This window comes from Polypterus senegalus, chromosome 3 (genome assembly GCF_016835505.1).
Source record: "Polypterus senegalus isolate Bchr_013 chromosome 3, ASM1683550v1, whole genome shotgun sequence".
NCBI classification, from domain to species: Eukaryota; Metazoa; Chordata; class Cladistia; order Polypteriformes; family Polypteridae; genus Polypterus; species Polypterus senegalus.
In genome coordinates this window covers 19,330,053-19,352,263 of record NC_053156.1, presented here as the reverse complement: position 1 = coordinate 19,352,263, position 22,211 = coordinate 19,330,053, and the positions used below count along the sequence as shown (strand labels likewise).

General features: G+C 40.2%; 1 protein-coding gene across 1 annotated transcript in view; it reads left to right on the top strand.

The window, feature by feature from the left end:
* Positions 1–22,211, top strand: part of asb8 (ankyrin repeat and SOCS box containing 8) — a 42,565-nt gene that overhangs the window by 2,756 nt on the left and 17,598 nt on the right. The gene's annotated exons all lie outside the window — the stretch shown is intronic.

Genomic DNA, 22,211 nt, shown 5'->3' with positions numbered 1-22,211 from the left:
TTTACTCGGATTAAACGTTTGATCTGTCATCTACGTTCTATTACAAATAAAATATTGACATTTGCCATCTCCACATCATTGCATTCAATGTGTCCCAACTTTTTTGGAATCCGGTTTGTATTTATTTTTGAATGTAGTGCCATTCAATTGATCGGGTGTTAATGATGGAGGCCACAAATGAAATGTTTACTCCAAAGTGGTGGCTCTGTAGCTAAGGTTCAAATCCTGTTACTGCCAGAAGGGTTCCTACACCGTTGTGTCCTTGAGATAGGCCGTTGAGCTGAAAATTGCTCCGGGAACATTGTACAATGGCTGATTCTGCACTGTGACCCCCAAGGGTCATTTGAGAAGACGGTTTGCTCTTGGGGATTAACAAAGTAGATCAAATCAAAAATTAAAAAAAGGTGAGAAAGGTAGATTGTGACCAGACTTGTCTGAAAGGGTCTTATTTCAAGTGTCACCGATCAGACGTAACTTACTGTCAGAATTGCTAGTGGGTGTTTGCCGGTTGTTCTAGCAGTAGACGTATTGCAGCTAGCAAAGTTATGACTTGACGGACGTGAATGAAGAACGCAGCATTGTGTAGACTTTTGTTTCATTGCAGATCTAAAGCTGATGTCGCATTACAAAACGTCTAGTTTTATTTAAAAAAAAAAAAAATTCTGTGTAGTGAAAAGTTAAGCAAAATGACACCATTTATTGGCTAACTAGAAAGATTACAATATGCAAGCTTTGGAGGCAAGTCAGGCCTCTTGATTACATCTTGACGGAGGATCGCAGGAATCGTCGGGTAGAGGGGTCCTTTCATCGGATTGGTGCACACTTGGCTGTGGAATGGCCAAATGGGGGAGGCAGCTTGATGGCCGAGGTCTCCAGAACTCTGAACAAATCCAAATCATATTATGTGATGTCATACTTGTAAAATTTTTATTTTTATGCTGTATTGAGGATTTGTTCTGTTCTGTGTATTGTATTGTACAGTGATCGCGCTTCGACTTTCGCAGCTTCACTCCATCGTGGATTTTAAATGTAAGCACATCTAAATATATATCACAGATTTTTCGCTGGTTCGCCGCTTTCTGCGGACAATGGGTCTTTTAATTTAGGTTACATGCTTCCTCAGTTTGTTTGCCCAGTTGATTTCATACAAGGGACGCTATTGGCGGATGGCTTAGAAGCTACCCAATCAGAGCATGTATTACATATTAACTAAAACTCCTCAATGCTATAAGATATGCTTCCCGCGTGGTGCTTGTTTGCTTCTCTCTATCTTTCTCACTCTCTCTGCCTGACAGAGGGGCTGTTTGCACAGAGGACACGGACGCTCCTCTACAAAATGGCGCTTTATCGCGGTGCTTCTGTATACTTAAAAGTACGTATTGATTTTTTGATTGACATTCTCTGCTCCTGACGGCGCTCCTTTGAAGAGAAGATATGTTTGCTTTCTTTTAATTGTGAGAAAGAACTGTCATCTCTGTCTTGTCATGGAGCACAGTTTAAACGTTTGACTAAAGGGTGTTATTTCATGTCTAGAGGGCTCTAATAATGTTAACAGGGTGGGAGAGTTTATAAGGGCTTAAAATATATAAAAATAACTACACAAACCTATGGTTTCTACTTCGCGGATTTTCACCTATCGCGGGGAGTGTGGAACGCAACTTCCGCGATCGAGGAGGGATTACTGTATTGACCCCCTTCTTTCTGACACCCACCTTACCTGAAAAGGGGTCTCTCTCTGAACTGCCTTTCCTGAGGTTTCTTCCATTTTTCTTTTCCCTACTGGGGTTGTTTTCTTGTCTTCTTAGAGAGTCGAGGCCTGTTAAAGCCCATTGCGGCACTTCTTGTGTGATACAAAAATAAATGGTATTGTATCTTGCCTGAAGAAGCTGGCATATTGTGATCTTTTAAGTTAGCCAATAAAAGGTGTCATTTTGCTTAACTTCTCACTATATCCATTATGACTAACACGAAAGAACACCCGAATACTGCAAAAAGTTCTATAAAATTGTAGGGATTTATTTAGTTTTTTTTTTTAATCACTCATTAATGTTCCTACCCAATTGTACTGTATTTGTTTTTTATTTTCTTGTAACTTTCTCTTTGACATGTTGTTCAGTACTTGGAGTTACTTTCTTTGTGTAAAAGATTAATATAGTTTGGAGGGTGGGGTTCAGATTTGACACAACTAGAAGTTACAATACAATTTATTTCTGTGTAGCCTGAAATCACACAAGAAGTGCCACAATGTGCTTTAACATGCCCTTCCTCTTGACAGCCCCACCAGCCTTGACTCTCTAAGAAGACAAGGGGGGAAAAAATGGAAGAAACCTCGGGAAAGGCAGTTCAAAGAGAGACCCCCCTCCCCTTTTTTCAAGGGCATCAATACAATAGAACAGGGGTCCTCAATCCCAGTCCCGGAGAGCCGCAGTGGCTGCAGGTTTTTGTTCTGACCTGGTTGCTTAATTAGAAAGAAATTCTTGCCAATAAAGCACTAACAAGCTATGAAATTAAATTAACTCTGCTATGTCAGGTCATTCTCATATCCTAGATTTTCTTTCCCTTTCTATCATGCAAATGATTTGAAGGCTAAAATGGACGAGTAATTCTCAGTCCTTCACTTTTTTCTCTTCATTTTTCTTCCAAGTATTTAATTTACACACGGGTGTAAATGTAAATAAGCTAAATGGAGAAGTGCTGCTCTCTCTTGTCATTTGCATGTTATTGATAATAAGGAGCAATTAAAATAGCTGTTTAAGACAGAATTAAGCAATAAGTGAAGCAGAAGTGTTACTTTAGCCATAAGTGCTTTTTATTAAGCAACTGGGTTGGAGCAAAAACCTGCAGCCACTGCAGCTCTCCAGGACCGTGATTGAGGACCCCTGCAATAGACAAAAGAGGATACAAGTAATCCTCTTCTTCTTCTTTCGGCTGCTCTTGTTAGGGGTTGCCACAGCGGATCATCGGTCCGCATATGGATTTAGCAAAATTTTGCACCGGATGGGCGTAGTGCACAGAGGCCTTGAGATACCCCTGAATCAGTCTGTCTGTGCAGCTTGTTTATTTCATCTAACACGGTGCCTGTAGTTTCAAATCAAATTTTATTGAAGTTGTTCAGTTCATTCAATATGTGTTCATTTTACAGTATGTCTGTGTGTAATAAATATTACATAAATGAATGCACTTGATTCTAGATCCTTGTACAGTAGGCTGTATTATGTCAAAATGTCCAGTGATTTTCAGCGATATCGATGAAGTGTAATTTACACTGACGTACTTTAAAGACCATTTCATACTGTGTGCTTTCCCATTCTGTCATAGTGTGTAAGATGTCAGTTTGCAAGGTTCAAAATGGCCGCATTCCTTGTTGCTGCATTATAAGCATTGTATCTTCAATTGTGCATTCATTGGTTTGCCAGCGCTCGTGCATATGGAGCCTGCTCCTACTACTAGAGCCCTGATCAGACCTGTGCGCTCTCTTTATATCCTTGTTTATCTTTTATATCTGCAGTCATGGCCAGACGTTTTGAGAATGAACCCAAGTGTTGGTTTTCACAAAGTTTGCTGCTTCCGTGTTTTCATATCTTTTTGTCAGATGTTTGTTTCTCTGGTGTACTGAAGTAGAATGACGAGCGGTTCAGAAGTTTCAAAGGCTTGTGTTGACAACTAGTAAAATACCTGTGCTTCGCAGCGGAGAAGAAGTGTGTTAAAGAAGTTATGAAAAAGAAAAGGAAAGGAAACATTTTAAAAATAACAGTCTCGTTTATACCTCGTTTCTTCTCATTAAACTTATATGTCGCAAATATCTTATTCGTCGTAGGCATGACAAACGCCAGCGTGTCTATAAAATTAATTTAAACTTACGGTTTACACCGTGTGCTTTGTTTCCGCAGTAGCTGCACTTATGAATATGCTTGTATGCGTCACTCGCTTCATATTCTTTTGCTGCCTTCTCAATTGTGTAATGCGTTTTTTGTTCAGCGCTCTTTGGAGCTCTTGGTGGTTCTCTGCGTACTGCGTTCACAGTCAGTTCACGTGAGCTGCTCGGAGTACATGCATCGAAGGTTCCCAGCTGTGCTTGTGCTCTCTTGTGCAATTTTGCGATGTCCACGGCTTTGTTTAATGTTAGCTACGACCCGGCACTTAAAAGTTTCTCTCACAGTTTCGCTGAGTTTGTGCCAAACACTAGTCTATCCCAGACCATCTCATCTTCGTTTGCATAAGCACAGTCCTTCACCCGCGAATATTTACCTTATATGGGCAGGCACTCAATTACGTGGAAGGCGTGACGATGCGGGACACAACTCTGCCTCACACAGCGACTGAGCTACAGGCTATGGCCGCTATATATGTACATGAGTAGGTTCCAGTTATGACCGTTACGGGTAGAATTTCGAAATGAAACCTGCCTAACTTTTGTAAGTAACCTGTAAGGAATGAGCCTGCCAAATTTCAGCCTTCTACCTACACGGGAAGTTGGAGAATTAGTGATGAGTCAGTGAGGGCTTTGCCTTTTATTAGTATAGATATTAGTGTAGATAACAGGAACTTTATGCCATATTTGCAGTGTTGGCCCTTCTTTCTTTATCAAGCCCTGGCAGGCTGTCCATCAACTTCATGGCCCAATCCTGACTGATGGCAGCCCATTCTTGCAGAATCGATGCTTGGAGTTTGTCAGAATGTGTGAATTTTTGTTTGTCTTGAGGATTGAGCACAAGTTTTCAATGGGGAGTTTCCTGGCCGTGGACTCCAAATTTTGATGTTTTGTTCCCCAAGCCACCTAGTTATCATTTTTCTCTTATGGTGCAGTGTTCCGTCATGCTGGAAAAGGCAGTGTTGGTCACCAAACTGTTCTTGGATGGTTGGGAAAATTCTTTATTCATGGGTTGGGATTGGGGCACCACCAGTGCAGACCTTGTGGTCAGTCCTCAAGAGGCGGGTGGACAAACAAAACACCTCAAATTCTGGCAGAATTTGGCAGATTTTTAGTTGCCATTTCACAACTTCACAACTTGCAACTGACCACCTTAAATACCTTTTACCACTCATGATTGGACACTCCTGTCTATGAAGTTCAAGGCTTAACCAGCTAATCCAACCAATTTGGTGTAACAAGTAACCAGCATTGAGCAGTGACAGGCATTCAAATCAGCACAATGACAAGGGGACCCACATTTGTGCACAGCCAGTTTTTCACATTTGATTTAATTTCATACAACTAAATACTGCGTCACTAAAAATCTTTGTTCGGAAAACACCCCAGTAGTCAGATGTTCCTAGGAAACGAAAGACATACCACTGTTATCTTTTGTGTTGAAAGGAGAGTCAATTATTATGCAGGCTGAGAGGGGGTCCCAAACTTTTTCATATGACTGTAAAGCACATTTAAAAAAAAAAAAACAGCCAATGCTGAACAAAGTGGTGTACAATAATAAATAAATAAATAACATTTTATCATTTAAATTTAAATAAGATAAACTAAAATAAATCTAAAATAATAATCTTCATTTGGATCTTGATCTTTGTTTGTCCGCGAATGAATTAGAAGAAGCAGCACTAGATGGCAGTAGAGAGACAGCTAAAACATAGGCATTGCATTAAGAATCTCCTCCAGGCTTATACTACTGAAGACTGTGGTACTCCAGTCACACTTCAAAACACAGACATTCAAACTAAACAAATTGTTGTGCTTTAAATTAACTAAAGAGATCTTCATTTAGATCTTGATCTTTGTTTGTCCGCAAATTCTATGCATGCGTAGACCACCTTCCAGTTTAGTACGTAGTTGTTACCCACGGATGTCAACAATGTGCCGGAATAACGAAAGGGGTGGTGGACAGTGTTACGCTGGTTAGCTCCTGAGGCCTGGTTAGAGAATGAGATTGCTGAAGATAAAAGGTACGTGCCTACGTAACATATGAATGAAAGAAAGACAGTGGGAAAAATGAATGACAACGTAACGGCACGTTCCGGAAATTATTATTGTTACGTTGTAACCAGCGAGTGCTGCGCGTCTCACAGTTGTATCATGGCTTGGTCACATGTCAGTGAAGTGATCTCTATTTATGCTTTAAAGAGCCTGGATACTTATGTGTCCCCCTTTTTATAACCATTGCTCCGTGTATATTGCCTTACTCTTTGGATTGCCACAAAGCAACCTGCGAGATTGGAGAGAGGTTGAGAAGATATCGTGAGAGGCAACGACAGTGTCGTGAAAACGAGACGGACTGTGAATGGACAGAAGCAGAAATGCTCCTACACCACCACATAATTACTATTCGGACAGTAATTCCGAGTAGGCCGCTCCTATCGAATCAATGTCCAAGGGTTTTCTTTTGTAATTTTGTTTCCGTTATAACAAATCATAATGCTGTGCGACGAAGGCAGCCACGTTTAAACAGGGAGCCCTTCACAGACAGTTTTTAACACGCACAACGTAGTTGGGCGCACATGGCTAGTGTAAAATAATAGCAAGAGGACAATAAAAGAAAAGGACAAAGATGTCTTGCTGACACCTTTTATTCCAAAGCCAGAGTGAAGAAGTAAGTCTTCAGTAATGACTTAAATGTGATTGGGGGACATTCTCATATACTCCAGTAAACTGTTCCACAGTGAGGGAGCAGCTACCCAAAATCCCCCAGTTCCCTCTCCGTATACCTTGATCAAGGTACCACTAGGAACAACTGGCAACAACCACTTTGGGGTGTACATTTTTAAAAAAATCTGAGAGGTCAAAGGCACCAGTCCATTTAGGCATTAAAAACTAGTAACAAAATTTTAAAATCGATTCCAAAATGAATTGGACGCCAATGAAGAGAGGCGAGTTCTGGATAAATATGTTCACGTGTGCGAGTGCAAGTTAAAAAATTGGGAGTGGTCTTTCTCGTATACTCGGATATGGGGGATGGATATTTGAGTAAACCACAAGACAATGATTACATTTCTGTATTCTGTACATTTAAAGAAACATCAACAACACATCAAATTAATAATATATTGAACAATTTATTATCAAAGTAAATTTGTAAAGACTCTGCAGCCGCATAAATTAAAAAAAAAAAAAGTACCACTTCCAGTTAGCGGAAGTAGCTCAAAAGTTGATAGATCTAAATCTAAATTTTGTACCTAATACTTGTATGCAAAATTTGGTTGACCAAAATGAAAGCGTACACCAGTTATCGTGTTTACACACACACACACACACACACAGACATAATTCCAAAAATGGTATTTTGTCTATCAGAGAGGTCTAAATCGTCGAGTTATTAAAATCTCGAAGTCGCATTTTTGGACGATTACGATAATTTCCCTGTTCCTCGTATATATGAGAAAGTAAAAACTGGCCACATCATTCTGTACCATCTGTAGGCGATGTAAAGATGCCTGATGAACACCTAGACACGCAGACTATTAGAGTAATCAAACCTAGAGGTTATTAAAGCATGAACTGCTTTTTCAAGGTAATTTTGACATAAAAAGGCCGTGACCTTTGATAAAAGTCAGGATTGATCTGTTTGTCGAATTTAAAAATTTTTCTCATAAACAATCCCCAAGTTCTTGGTATCAGGCCTGTCATATGATACCAGAGAACCAAGAGCATTGTTTAGAAGAGTTGGAATTTCCGCATTTTCCGAAAACCAATATTTCTGTTTTCTTTTCATTGAGCTGAAGAAAATGTATTGCCTTTCAGGATTCTATTTCATTTAAACACTCGTCTAACAGGTTCGCTAGACCGCCCTGTATGTAGTATTTTTGTTTTAATTGGCAAGTAAAGCCGTGTATCCTCAGCATAACAGTGAAAAGAAAAAAAAAAAACCTTTTTCCTGGAACCTAAAGGTAGCATGTAAAGAGTAACAAAAGTACAGGACCAACAGTGGAGCTGTGTGGAACACCAGAGCTAAGAGGGGCTGAGGAGGATGAAGAATCAGCAAGGCATAAAGGGAAAAATTTGGATTTGTTCAATAGGACATAAACCATTCAAGGGCAATACCATGAACCCACACTTACTGCCTCAGACGTGATAAGAGAATTGTGTGATCCACAGTATCGAATGCTGCAGTAAGATCCAACAGAATCAAGATGGCATCCTCGCCAGAGTCCATTGTTAAAAGATCATTATAAACATGACAAGCTCGAAAACCAGAGTGAAAATCATCTAAAATACCATTTTCATTAAAGAAAAAAAATCTTCAATCTCGATTAGAACGACCGTTTTAAGAATCTTAGCAAGAAAATGCAATTTAGAAATACAGCCTTATTCCAAAATGGATTAAATTCATTTTTTCCTCAGAATTCTACACACAACACCCCATAATAACAAAGTGAAAAAAGTTTACTTGAGGTTTTTGCAAATTTATTAAAATTAAAAAAAAAAAAACGAGAAAGCACATGTCCATAAGTATTCACAGCCTTTGCCATGAAGCTCCAAATTGAGCTCAGGTCCATCCTGTTTCCCCTGATCATCCTTGAGATGTTTCTGCAGCTTCATTGGAGTCCACCTGTGGTCAATTCAGTTGATGTGACATGATTTGAAAGGCACACACCTGTCTATAGAAGGTCCCACAATTGACAGTTCATGTCAGAGCACAAACCAAGCATGAAGTCAAAGGAATTGTCTGCAGACCTCCAAGAAAGGATTGTCTCGAGGCACAAATCTGGGGAAGGTTACAGAAAAATTTCTGCTGCTTTGAAGGTCCCAATGAGCTCAGGGGCCTCCATCATCCATAAGTGGAAGAAGTTCGAAACCACCAGGACTCTTCCTAGAGCTGGCCATCCATCTAAACTGAGCGACTGGGGGAGAAGGGCCTTAGTCAGGGAGGTGACCAAGAACCTGATGGTCACTCTGTCAGAGCTCCAGAGGTCCTCTGTGGAGAGAGGAGAACCTTCCAGAAGGATAACCATCTCTGCAGCAATCCACCAATCAGGCCTGTATGGTAGAGTGGCCAGACGGAAGCCACTCCCTAGTAAAAGGCACATGGCAGCCCACCTGAAGTTTGCCAAAACGCACCTGAAGGATTCTCAGACCATGAGAAACAAACTTCTCTGGTCTGATGAGACAAATTGAACTCTTTGGAAACCAGGCACCGCTCATCACCAGGCCAATACCATCCCTACAGTGAAGCATGGTGGTGGCAGCATCATGCTGTGGGGATGTTTTTCAGCGGCAGGAACTGGAAGACTAGTCAGGATAAAGGGAAAGATGACTGCAGCAATGTACAGAGACATCCTGGATGAAAACCTGCTCCAGAGCTCTTGACCTCAGACTGGGGCGACGGTTCATCTTTCAGCAGGACAACGACCCTAAGCACACAGCCAAGATATCAAAGGATTGGCTTCAGGACAACTCTGTGAATGTCCTTGAGTGGCCAACCAGAGCCCAGACTTGAATCTGAATGAACATCTCTGGAGAGATCTTAAAATGGCTGTGCACCGACGCTTCCCATCCAACCTGATGGAGTTTGAGAGGTGCTGCAAAGAGGAATGGGCTAAACTGGCCAAGGATAGGTGTGCCAAGCTTGTGGCATCATATTCAAAAAGACTTGAGGCTGGAATTGCTGCCAAAGGTGCATCGACAAAGTATTGAGCAAAGGCTGTGAATACTTATGGACATGGGATTTCTCAGTTTTTTATTTTTAATAAATTTGCAAAAACCTCAAGTAAACTTTTTTCATGTTGTCATTATGGGATGTTGTGTGTAGAATTCTGAGGAAAAAAATGAATTGAATCCATTTTGGAATAAGGCTGCAACTCAACAAAATGTGGAAAACGTGATGTGCTGTGAATACTTTCCGGATGCACTGTAGGTCTTTACATTTGGAGAGAGTAAAGTTCTGCTTGACGCTACACCACAACATGTTTAAAAGCTGCTGGGACATTAAATGAAGAGAAGCTGGCATAGGAATGATGAAGAGTAGCACTCTATCTTATTAAAAAAATACAAGGCTTTGCCTGGATTGAAAAAAAAAAATGTTATCCGGTACTTTCAGATTTATTGTCCCATATACACAGTGCAGTAAAATTCCTGTTTGCATGATAGATTGATCAACCAGCACCTCACAGCCAATATCTGAAGGTCCAAATCTTGCTTCTTAGGTTCTGTCAAATAGTGGGGAGCACAATGGTCATGGTTTCAATTCATACACAGTGTAGAAATAATAAATGAGACAGACAGTTGGGCTTCTCTCTGTTGAGGACGGTTATGGAACAAAAAAATGCAACTCTCTTAGATTTCGCTTTTGCTGGTGCTATTTTAACAGTGTTATGTCCCATATACAGTAGTTGAGCAGCTCTTGGGGCTATCATATTACGCCGTTAAGAAGTGCCCCCATTGGCTGTTCACACACAGTGCCAGTCTATCCATAATTGGGGAACCCAGTTATCTTTGTCTCATGATTCAGCACCTCCTTAATCTATTGCTACTAATAGAGGACAATTTATTTTCTTTTAATACCATAGTTTGTTGTTCTCTGTCTCTGTGTCTGTCTGTCTGTCTGTCTCTCTGCCTGCGTATCTGACGTCCACCCTCTCAGTCGTCAGTGTCTGTGTGTGTTTCTTTTTGGTCTGCCCTCTGTCTGATAGATTGATCTGCAGACTGGTCAAGAAAAGCTGTAACCTGGAGTGAACATCCTGGTCTGTTTCAGTGTCTAGTGTTCAGAGTGTACAGTCTTGATTAGTTGTAATGTGTTTTTTAAATAAAGCTGACAGAACACCTGCTTGAGAACATGTGAATATTTTGCCACTTTATAACATATATGGCATTGCCCTTGAAAAGAGAGACTTTCCAGTACCTGTATACCACACAAAGCGTGGGCTCAGGATGTTACGAGTCCAATAAGCCTGGTTTATCCTCTTATGTAGTTGGTGTTGATGTCCGTGAGTTCTTGCTGCTTTCACAATTATAATCATTGGTGGCTTGAGATGAAGGATTTCAGTCTCCTTACAATCTTTGGACGAATCCTCTCCAATTTAAATAAAAAGAAAAAAAGTAAAAACTCAATCCCATGTGATTTGCTTTCCCATTTATGATGTTTACTCATTTTTTTTTTTTGGAGGAAGTATTTGTTTTAACAGTATTTTAGAAAGAAAAGCAAGTGTTTTGGCGTATATTATATCAGATTTTATTTTTCCAATCTTCTTCATGAGATTAAAATTTCTTGGCCTGCTTCATAGCTGTATCACTTGGCATTAATATGACATCTGTGTCAAAACTATGATGTAGTATGTATTACCTTAACCCAAGACTGCAAAGTGTCAACAAAAGTGCAGAAGAAATATTTCCATAACTAGGGGTTGGAGAAAAAGAGATCCAATGCCATTTCGGTTTTATGCCTTATACCCCAATAACCTTTACTGACAACATAACAATACACTTCATAGTTGTATCACTTGGAAATTATATAAAATCAGTGTCAAAGCTATTGTATATACAATGTACTACCTTAACCCATTTTTTTTCCTCAATCACCACTAAAAAATACATGGGGTGACATAAAAAGAAAAAAACATTTGGGTATTCATTAACTTTTCTACTGTATTTATCTGGAATAAATAGTTTAAAAAAAAAATAACTCGTACCCTGCATGGCATACAGTAATCTAATGTAGTTTAACATTTTCCCCCAAACTTTGCCTTTAAGTTCCTTTTTACTTTATTTCCTTTCTAACAACTTGAAATAAATCTGAAGGACTTGAAAACAAACAGAAAGCGACAGAATCCACAAGAGCATCATGAGCTGCCCACTTTGTGTTTGCCTTGCTGCTGCACAGAGCAAGAACGGAGAACAGATGCTGCATATTTGAAACTGGGTGGAGGAAATTGCATTGGAAATACACTGTATTGCCAAAAGTATTGGGATGCCTGCCCTTACCCACACATGAACTTTAATGCCATCCCATAGGCTTTAATATGGAGTTGGCCCTAACTTTGCAGCTCTAACATCTTTAACTCTTCTGGGAAGGCTTTCTACAAGGTGCTCCCCCACACTATGCGACTCTTCAATTCCACCCGGGGGAGTAAATGTGAACATTAATTTTATTTTAATTTTTTTTATTTTTATTACTATTTAATTTAATATTGTTTCTTTGTATCAGTATACTGCTGCTGGATTATGTGAATTTCCCCTTGGGATTAATAAAGTATCTGTCTATCTATTATATAGTATCTATCTATCTATCTATCTATCTATCTATCTATCTATCTATCTATCTATCTATCTATCTATCTATCTATCTATCTATCTATCTATCTATCTATCTATCTAGTGTACGACCGAGTGTGTTTATGGGACTTTGTGACCAGGGGCCTCATGCATAACGCCATGCGTAGAATTCACACTAAAACATGGCGTAAGGACAAAAGCGGAAATGTTTGTATGTACAAAAAAATCCAGATGCATAAATCTGTGTGTTCGCCAACTTCCACGTTCTTCTGTTACATAAATCCCGGTCAGCGTGAAAAGTAACGCACATGCACGCTCCTGCTGTCCCGCCCCAACTCCTCCAAGAATTACGCCTCTTTGAATATGCAAATCAATATAAATAGCCCTTAAGATCAGCGTTCTGTGAAAAGTCAATGGCAAAAGCATGGGTTTGATAGAATTTCAGGGAATACCAAGTTGAGGCAAAATGAAAAACGTACTATTTGTTGGTTTAAACAGTGGTATAAGCAACAAAATGAAGTTGATCGAGTGACAGAGAGTGTCGGAGAAACTCGAAAGCTCAAGTTCACAAAGTCGCACAGTGCCGAAATAAAAAAGTTGTCAGATATCAAAGTTGCTGTAAAAAGGCGAGTCGTAGCCCACCGTCTGAGTGTCATATTAAAGCTAATTAGGGTACAGAGGAAAAAAGCATGAAATGTCAACTTTAATCTCGAAATTTCCACGTTAATCACATAGTTTATTTTGTCATTAAAGTAGAACATCATAAACTTCATCTTAAAATCATTTGTTTAACCGGTTTCTCAAATCCCATCGTAACTAAAGTAGCACGTTAAATGCTTTGTTTTGTATTTGATCTTCTATGTGCTCTGTGTGTGTGAATCACTATGTGCTTCTTTAACCAGCTCTCTTCCTCTAACAGGACACAGAATCCATTACATTTGTGATATTACAGCTCTCTGAATAATTTAAAATACTGAGATGTATACGTGATATCATTTTCATGATGATGGGAGTTAAAGCATGTTATCAAACATGGGAACACGGTGGCGCAGTGATTGGTCATGCCTCACGCAAGATGCGTGCTGCGCCGTGCACGACCTTTGATGAAATAATTTATTACAGCAGTCCTGTCTCTTTCAAATGTACTATCTTCCAATTCCTGTCCTTACTTTCTCCAAATACCCAATCAGCACACAATCAGATCTGTAATAGACGTTAAGCCATCTGTAAGCTTAGAATGCAGATTATTCAAAACTTTTAAGGAACATTGAAATATCTTTGTAGTACATGTTTAATTATTCCATCCACCTATCTTTCCAGTATCACGCCAGCAAGAATACAGCTCGAGGCAGGAACAATCCATGAATGGAGCGCCAGCACCCAGCTAGCGCTGCACCACCTTGTCCTCACATGTTTAATTAGTAACAATACAGATTATTTAAATGAAGTTAAAGTTTTATCTTTGGTTGGTGACTTCTGCACACCTCAGCATGCACTGTGATCTGTGATTTGATGTGGCCTACTACTTCGTGGCTGAGTTGCTGTCATTCCCAATTACTTCCACTTTGTCATAATACCATTGACCGCTGACCATGGAATATTTCAAGATATATGGGCTTATTGCACAGGTGGCATCCTATCACAGTACCATGCTTGAACCCACTGAGCCCCTGAGAGAGGCCCATTCTGTCACAAATGTTTGTAGACGCAGTCTGCATGCCGAGGGGCTCGATGTTATAAACTTGTGGCCATGGAAGTGATTGGACCACCTGAATCCATGATTTGGAGGGGGGTCCCAATACTTTTAGCAATAGAGTGTATATTAAAGAAATGTAGTCCTCAAACTAGGACCTGTTTGAGTCAGGAACCAGGCAGGAGGTAACTTGTCCATTGCATCCTTTATTTCTCTTCAGAAAATGCTGTAGAGTGACCATCATTCATCACAGTAGTCTGTCATAGAATGATCAAAAAAGAAACTGAATTTACATAACAGTACTGAATTAATCCTGACATTGAAAGCAACATTCTATGTATGAAAATGTGCTATATATATATATATATATACACACACATACACATACACAGTGGAACCTCGAGATACGAGTTTAATTCGTTCCAGCACTGATCTTAAATAGCGAATTTCTTGTATCTAGAACAAAACATCCCCATTGAAAATAATGGAAATCCAGTTAATCCGTTCCGCACCCCCAAAAATATCAACATAAAAATCAATTTTCCTAACAAATAACACTGATAAATAAGTGTGGATACACTTTGTTTGCTGAGCGTCATGTGATCATAACTGAGCTGATGGTTCGTCTCTCTCGTGCGCGTCTCCCTCTCCTTATTTCTCATGCTCGCACGCCCCTCTCTCTCTCTCTCTCTCTCTCTCTCTCTCCTCTTGAGGGTAGAGAAAAGTCAAGCAAAATGACACCTTTTATTGGCTAACTAAAAAGATTACAATATGCAGGCTTTCGAGGCAACTCGGGCCCCTTCTTCAGACGAGATGTAATCCTATTCTCCGTCTGCATGTCCGCAATATTTTTGGATACGCTTATACAGTGAACTGATACAGCGAAACAATGAAATCACAAGCGCACAAACGCGTAGATCCTCACGCTACGGGAGAACAAGGAACACTGAGTGAACTGACGGGCTGGCAGCGTCCGCTTGGGTGAATCCCCGACTCGAGGCGGATTGGGAAACGCGTCACGCATAACCACAGCCTGGCTCGTGGCTTCGTTCTACGCTGAGCCAGTGCTCGTATTTAGATCCGAATTTTTCGCTCCTACTTTCCTCTTATCTTGAATTACAGAGGTGATCGTATCTAGAGGTTCCACTGTATTTAATTTTTTTTTAATTGTGCATCTGGGCTGAAATCCTTGTTAGTTTGTCAAAATCTTGGTATGGACTTGCTCAACGTTGTCTCCAGCAGTGTTTATGGAAGGGTATCCTGCTCCTCCTTAGTGTCTCCATCCATTTGTAAACCCTTTGCTGTGTAGAAAGGCTTCTATGATGGGTGGAATTTGATTTGTTTTGAGCCAAGTTTTGTTAAACTTGACTTGCTTGTATGGAATGTCATTTGATTTTAATAACATGTTAAAAAAGTTGATCACTATTCACTTGTCTTCCTTGGCACAAAGAGAGCAGAGCAGCCATGTTTACCTTCGAGTAAAGAACAACTTCAGAACATTTCTCTTAGGCAATATGTCCGGTGGGGCTGGGTGGTCGTTTTGTTTGCAACTGCTGCAGATTTTTTTTTTTCTCTCTCTCCACCCTGGCAATCTGACCTTATCATCGAACTGTCATTTAGAAACTTGAAAAACAATTCTATATTTAAGGACTCATAGGACCCTACTTCTCTTAATTGTATATATCTTAATTATATACTGTAGGGCAGAGTGGATGGCTTTGAGGCTAGGGATCTCCACTGGCAATCGGAAGGTTGTCAGTTCAAATCCCGTAAATGCCAAAAGTGACTGCATTCCATTGGGACCTTAACCTGCCATTGCTCCGTCCTGAGTATGACATTAATCTGCATGTGGGCCCTCCAGCCTGCAGGGAAATACCTGTGGGTTGGTGTCCGAATTGGCACTCCAGCCACCATCAAAAAACCTCCCACGGGTTCCATTCCATCTGAACTGGTGTGGTGCTGAGGTGTCACCAATTGTGTGGCTGCACTCGGGTCCTAATCTGGGATCCTGAGTTGGTTTGTCATGTGGTGGGTGCGGCAATGCGCTGTATCAGCGTGTGCGCCTAACCTCTCCTCTATATGCTGTATCTTTCTTATGCAAGTGTGTAGTATTTATTTGTTTTCTATACAATTTATTCCCTATTATTGTTGCCTAAATTTCATTTATTTTTGCTTGTAACTATTTCTTTTGACATGTTGTAAAGCACTTTGAGCACATCGTTTGCATGAAAATGTGTTATAGAAAAAAAATTGTTGCTGTAGGGGAAAAACAAGATGAGTTGATCAAGGTTGAAACTTCACCACTACGACGTGACCACAGACACCCATTGTGTCCACTTGTGTGCGGGGAAAGGTGTACAGCCAACCCAAAAAAAAAAAACTATCACAAAAATATGGACAATTATTGACCTACCCAACAAGTTTAAGCATATTATAATAATGTGTTTACGCACTTTTTAACATTTAAAAAAAAAATTAGTCACACGAAACTAAACACAATCTTGCTCTAATTACAAACTACTGTATATACTCACGTATAAGTCGGGTCTTGAAACCCGAAAAATCAATCATAAAATCAGATCCCGACTTATACGCCTGTTCAAAATTGCGATGCTTATTTATTTATTTTTTTTATTTATTTTTCATCATCTTGCCTCCTCCAATCTCACACCAGTTTCTCAGACGCATCGAATTTTGTTTCATCAGGCAGTTACCAAATTCTTTCACTACTTCAACAATTAATTTAAAACCAGCTTCATATTTTCTTCAGATTGAACGCTTCATCGTAGATAAGGGATGCTTTTACGATAAAGGTGTGTGAGATACAAAAAAAGTAAAATCGGTGCAAACGTTGCTTCAGAATAGTTTGGGTATTACCGTGTGGTCACGTAGGCACGAGAGACGGAGGTAAAAAGCTTAGGGGTGATTGTTGACTGTAATCTGAATTTTAAATCGCATATTCATCAGATCACTAGGACAGCATTTTTTCACAAACATAAGTAAAGTTAGACCTCTTATATCACTGAAAGATGCTAACAAATTAGTTCACGCGTTTGTTTTCAGTAGACTAGATTACTGTAACGCACTCCTCTCAGGACCACCCAAAAAAGACAAATCGTTTGCAACGAGTGCAGAATGGAGCTGCTAGAATCCTAACTAGGAAAAGAAAATCTGAACACATCTCTCCAGTTTTGATGTCACTACACTGGTTACCTGTGTCATTCAGAATTGACTTTAAAATTCTGCTTATGGTTTATAAAGCCTTAAATAATCTGCTCCATCTTATATATCAGAATGTCTGACACGTTATATTCCAAATCGTAACCTCAGATCCTCAAATGAGTGTCTGCTTAGAATTCCAAAAGCTAAACTTAAAAGAAGTGGTGAGCCGGGCGGCCTTCTGCTGTTATGCACTTAAAATCTGGAATAGCCTGCCAATAGGAATTCATCAGGCTGATACAGTAGAGCAGTTTAAAACACTGCTGAGAACACATTACTTTAACATGGCCTTTTTATAACTTCATTTTAATCGTAATTTAACTTAATCCTGATAGTCTATATGTTCAATCTCCTCAAAATAACTATTCATGGTGGCTCTAAAATCGCTACTGACCCCTACTCTCTTTTCTGTTTCTTTTTCCGGTCTTTTGTGGTGGTGGCCTGCGCCACCACCACCTACTCAAAGCTTCATGATGCTCTAACAATGATGGACGGATTAAAAGGCAGAAGTCTACGTGACCATCATCATCATCAAGCCCTTCTGTGAGAATTCTAAATCCAAAGAGGACTGTTTCATTTATGTGAGGTAGAATGCCCAGAGGGGACTGGGCGGTCTCATGGTCTGGAATCCCTACAGATTTTATTTTTTCGAGTTTTTGTTTTTCTGTCCCCTGGCCATTGAACCTTACTCTTATTCGATGTTAATGTTGATTTATTTTGTTTTATAATTGTGTCTTTCATTTTTCTATTCTTTAATATGTAAAGCACTTTGAGCGACTGTTTGTATGAAAATGTGCTATAGAAATAAATGTTGTTGAGAGAGAGGTTAGGAGGACACGCTGATACAGCGCATTGCCGCACCCACATAGAAAATAAAGGCTGTGTGGTTACTCTCTCAAGGCGGGCGTTAGCATATCATAATACTTTGTACCAATAGAGTGAGTTTTCCACATTCGATTATACAACCGACATTATAAAATACCAGAAATTATACTGTTAAATCAAGTCCCGACTTATCCGCGAGTATATATGGTGTAATAATAGTTCCCCTATTTTCACTGTTAACTGGCCTTTTCTCAGTTTTAATGTTAATGGACTTTGTCACGATTAATTGTTGTTCATCGGGTTGAAATTTGTTTGGCTTTGCTGTGTGTTCATCCATGTAAATGGCGTGTACGTTAATGTAGATTATTGTCGGAAACTTGTGCACCGGCTCTGAGCCGGTATTCCAGCTCATCTTTGTTTAGTGTTCTTCATGAATAGTGCAAGAAAAGCCTGATGGGATAGCCACTTTATGCAAATTTCAGTCAAGTCCACATCACCAATCCCATGAAGACTAAAAACTTGAAGATGTTATATTTGTCAGTAAGATGTTAGGAGCAGAAGAGGGTCTGCCTGAGTTCCTGTCAAAGGGGGTGATGGATGTTAAGGGCTCCTGCTTGATACACCAACTCACTTCAGAAGTGTCTTTATTTGAGTTTATTTGTAGTTGGACATTTACCCTTGTAAGGGATTGTGTGTGTCTCTTTTTTTTTTCCCCAGCTTCACAAATATCTTTCCGTTTTTACTGTTTTATTTTTTATGGCTATTTGAAATGATTTTTTTTTGTCTACATGCTCTGTGGACCCTTTCATATTAATCATTATTCTACAGATGTTCACACATCTCCTTAGGCTTTCTTTCCTCGTGAGCATTTCTGTCAATGGTCCACAATGTATGCAGTGTTTGTCATGTAGAAAGTTCTCAATCGACTTCCCAGCCTCCTGAAGTACAAAGCATGTGTTTCAGAGCTGGCAATGCTTCACGCAGACATCTACTGAAAATAAAGTATGCTGAACTGCTGGCTTACTAATATATGCAAATATTGCACTTGGTATTGTGGGTAAGTTCATTTTCAGATTGATCTGGAGAATCTTCTCGGCCTTTTTCCGAGCTTGAAGTTTTATGCAACGTGCGATGAAGTTTCAGCCTTATTATAGAAGATTTTTGTCAAGTCTTATCTGTGAAGTAAGTGCGTGGTACCACCTACAGTTTGGGGGTCCAGATTTGCTTGGGCTGGCATCAGCTCTTTCTGTTTGGAATGTTTACAAGGGGTTTTTGTCAAATGTAACTTGCGTACTTCAGGACTTGTTTAGCCAGATTTTTAAAAAGGGCAAAACATGTCTGTCTTTGTATTAGACATGTGTTATGTCTTCCATGGGAAGTGCCTTCCACTGTGGAATAAATTGTAGTAAAGGTTAGATTCCTACGACTGTTGTGAAGGATGCTACCACCTTTTTGGGACATTTGCGTAATGCAAGCCTCACAATGGTTTTTGCCAGGACAAAGTTCAGCTTGTTTTCCATCCTGGACGACCCGCCGTTTTCCTTGAAGGTATTTAATAAAACTTCTTCTGCCCTTACTTCCCATCATTCCAAGCAGCCGCAGTCCATTCACCTGCAGCTTTGAGGTCCGGCAGAATTTATTTTGACTTGATGGTAAATCGCATACTCGGACACCAGTGGAAATTAAGGGGTGGAAGTGCATTTAGGACTGAAGCCAGAAAACACTTCTTTACGCAAGGGGTTGTGGGATTCTGGAGCAAACTACCGAGCCATGGAGTTAGTTGAAGCGAGAGCCACGACAACCTCTGAGACAGCTTAGCTATTAACTAAACAAATGAGCTTGATGGACTGAATGGTCTCCTCTTGTTTTGTCAGATTTCTTATTTTCTTGTAGCAGTGACTGCAGAAAGTATTCAGACCTGTTTACTTTCTTTACAGGTTATTCTGTTGTTGATTTAATTTGATAAATTTGCCAGTTTTAATTTTTAATAACCCATAAATAACAAAAGGGAAAATGTTTCCAGAAAGGTGTGCGTATTTATTAAAAATCAAACTGAAATCTCTCATTTATATACGTATTCAGACCCTTTGCTGTGGCAGTCCAGTTGTGCTCAGGTGCCTTCTGTTTTCTTTAACTCTCCTTGTGAAGTGTCTATCGCCCACAAACTGAACAGATTGCCCATTATTTACGATGGCACATGTGTACCAGTGTGCGGACGGTCCCATAATTCACACTGCATGTCGGGATGAAAACCAACACATCAAGTCTAAGAAACTCTGCAGAGCTCCCTGATCAAATTGTGGTGGGGTGTAAATCAGGGCAAGGAGGTGAAACAATTTGTAAACGTTTGAGTTTTCCCAGAAGCACAGTGACCTCAAGAATTGTGAAATGGAAGAGAGTTTGGAACCACCAGGACTCATCGTAGAGATGGCCATTTGGCCAAACTGAATAACTTAAGTAAGAAGAGCCTTCCTTCATTGTGGAGGCAGCCAAGTCTCGGCTGAGATGAGAGAACTTGTAAGAAAGACAACCATTGCAGCAGGACTCCATCTGTCAGGCATTTGTGGCAGAGTAGGTTGTCGGAACCCACTTTTAAGAGGGGTTTAACAAATGGCTTGTACTTTGAGAGCATGAGGAGAAAGATTCTCTGGGCTGATGAGACAAAAAATAAATTTCCTTTGGCAGAACTCCAAGCACTATGTCTAGTGAAGGCCAGACTCTGTTTATCACATTCCTATGGTGAAGCGTAGTGATGGCAGCATCATGCAGTGGAGGGGATGTGCAGGGACAGGGACATTTGTTCAGAACTGATTGTCCAGATACAGATAGGTCTTTGAAGAAAACCTGTTGCATGGTTCACACCCCCTCGGGCTGGGACAAAAATGAACCAAAGCATGCAGCCAAGATGACGCTGGAGTGGGCTTGTGTCTTAGTGGTCCGGACTTAAAACTCCATAGAACATGTGTGAAGGGGACTGAAGATGGCCATTTACAGATGCTTCTCATCCAGTCTTGTACAATACAATAAAATACAATACAATACAGTTTATTTTTGTATAGCCCAAAATCACACAGGAAGTGCCGCAATGGGCTTTAACAGACCCTGCCTCTTGACAGCCCCCCAGCCTTGACTCTCTGAGAAGACAAGGAAAAACTCCCAATAAAAACCTTGTAGGGAAAATGGAAGAAACCTGGAAAGGCAGTTCAAAGAGAGACCCCTTTCCAGGTAGGTTGGGCGTGCAGTGGGTGTCAAAAGTAGGGGGTCAATACAATACAATACACAGAACAGAACAATTCCTTAAGACAGCATAATAATAAAAATTTTAGAAGTACGGTTTAACAGTAGATGATATGACATAATTAGGTTTGGATATTTTTAGAGTCCTGGAGACCTCCTCCATCTAGCTGCCTCCCTATTTGGCCATGCCACGGCTGAAACGTTGTTCATGAAAGGACCCCTCTTTCCCATGATTCCTGTGATCCTCCATCAGGGATGACTTTACCATAGGCAGGCAAACAACTTAGCAGGTGGGCCGTGGCACCAATTGCCACATTTGGGTACCGAGAAAGAAACAGAATAGGTGAGGGTTAGTATCCAGTTATAACTATCATGTTACTTATGTTTTAGTGCTAATGACTAACAACAGAGATGCAGTCTGTACAGTTAATCAGCAGCTCTAGTCAGGGTGTGCTGAACTGAGGTCGTGAGTCTTCAGCTGGGATTTAAAGGCTGAGACCGAGGGGGCATCTCTTATGGAAGCAGGAAGACCACTCCACAGTTTAGGGGCCCTGTAACTAAAAGCTCGACCTCCCACTGTTATTTTATTAATCCTTGGAATCCTAAGCAGACCGGCATCTTGAGATCTTAATGTGCGCTCAGGTTTGTAAGTCATCATAAGTTCAGACAAGTAAGCCGGACCTCAGCCATTTAATGCTTTATATGTTAAAAGGAGGATTTTGAAATCTGCCCTAAACTTAACTGGGAGCCAGTGTAAAGATTTAAGAACTGGAGTTATGTGTTCATATTTTCTTATTCTTGTAATAAGTCTTGCAGCCGCATTTTGGATTAACTGGAGGCTGTATAAAGAACAGTTTGAACAGCCAGTGAACACCGCATTGCAGTAGTCAATCCTACTCTTGTGGAGCTCGCAAGGATCTGCCAGAAAGAATGAGATCAACAACCCCAATCCAGGTGTGCAAAGTTTGTAGAGAACGCTGGAATTGCTGCCAAAGGGGGCTTCTACAAAGTACTGAGTTAAGGGTCTGAATAGTTCCATAAATGAGAAATTTCAGTTTTTGAATTTTTAATAAATTTGCAGAC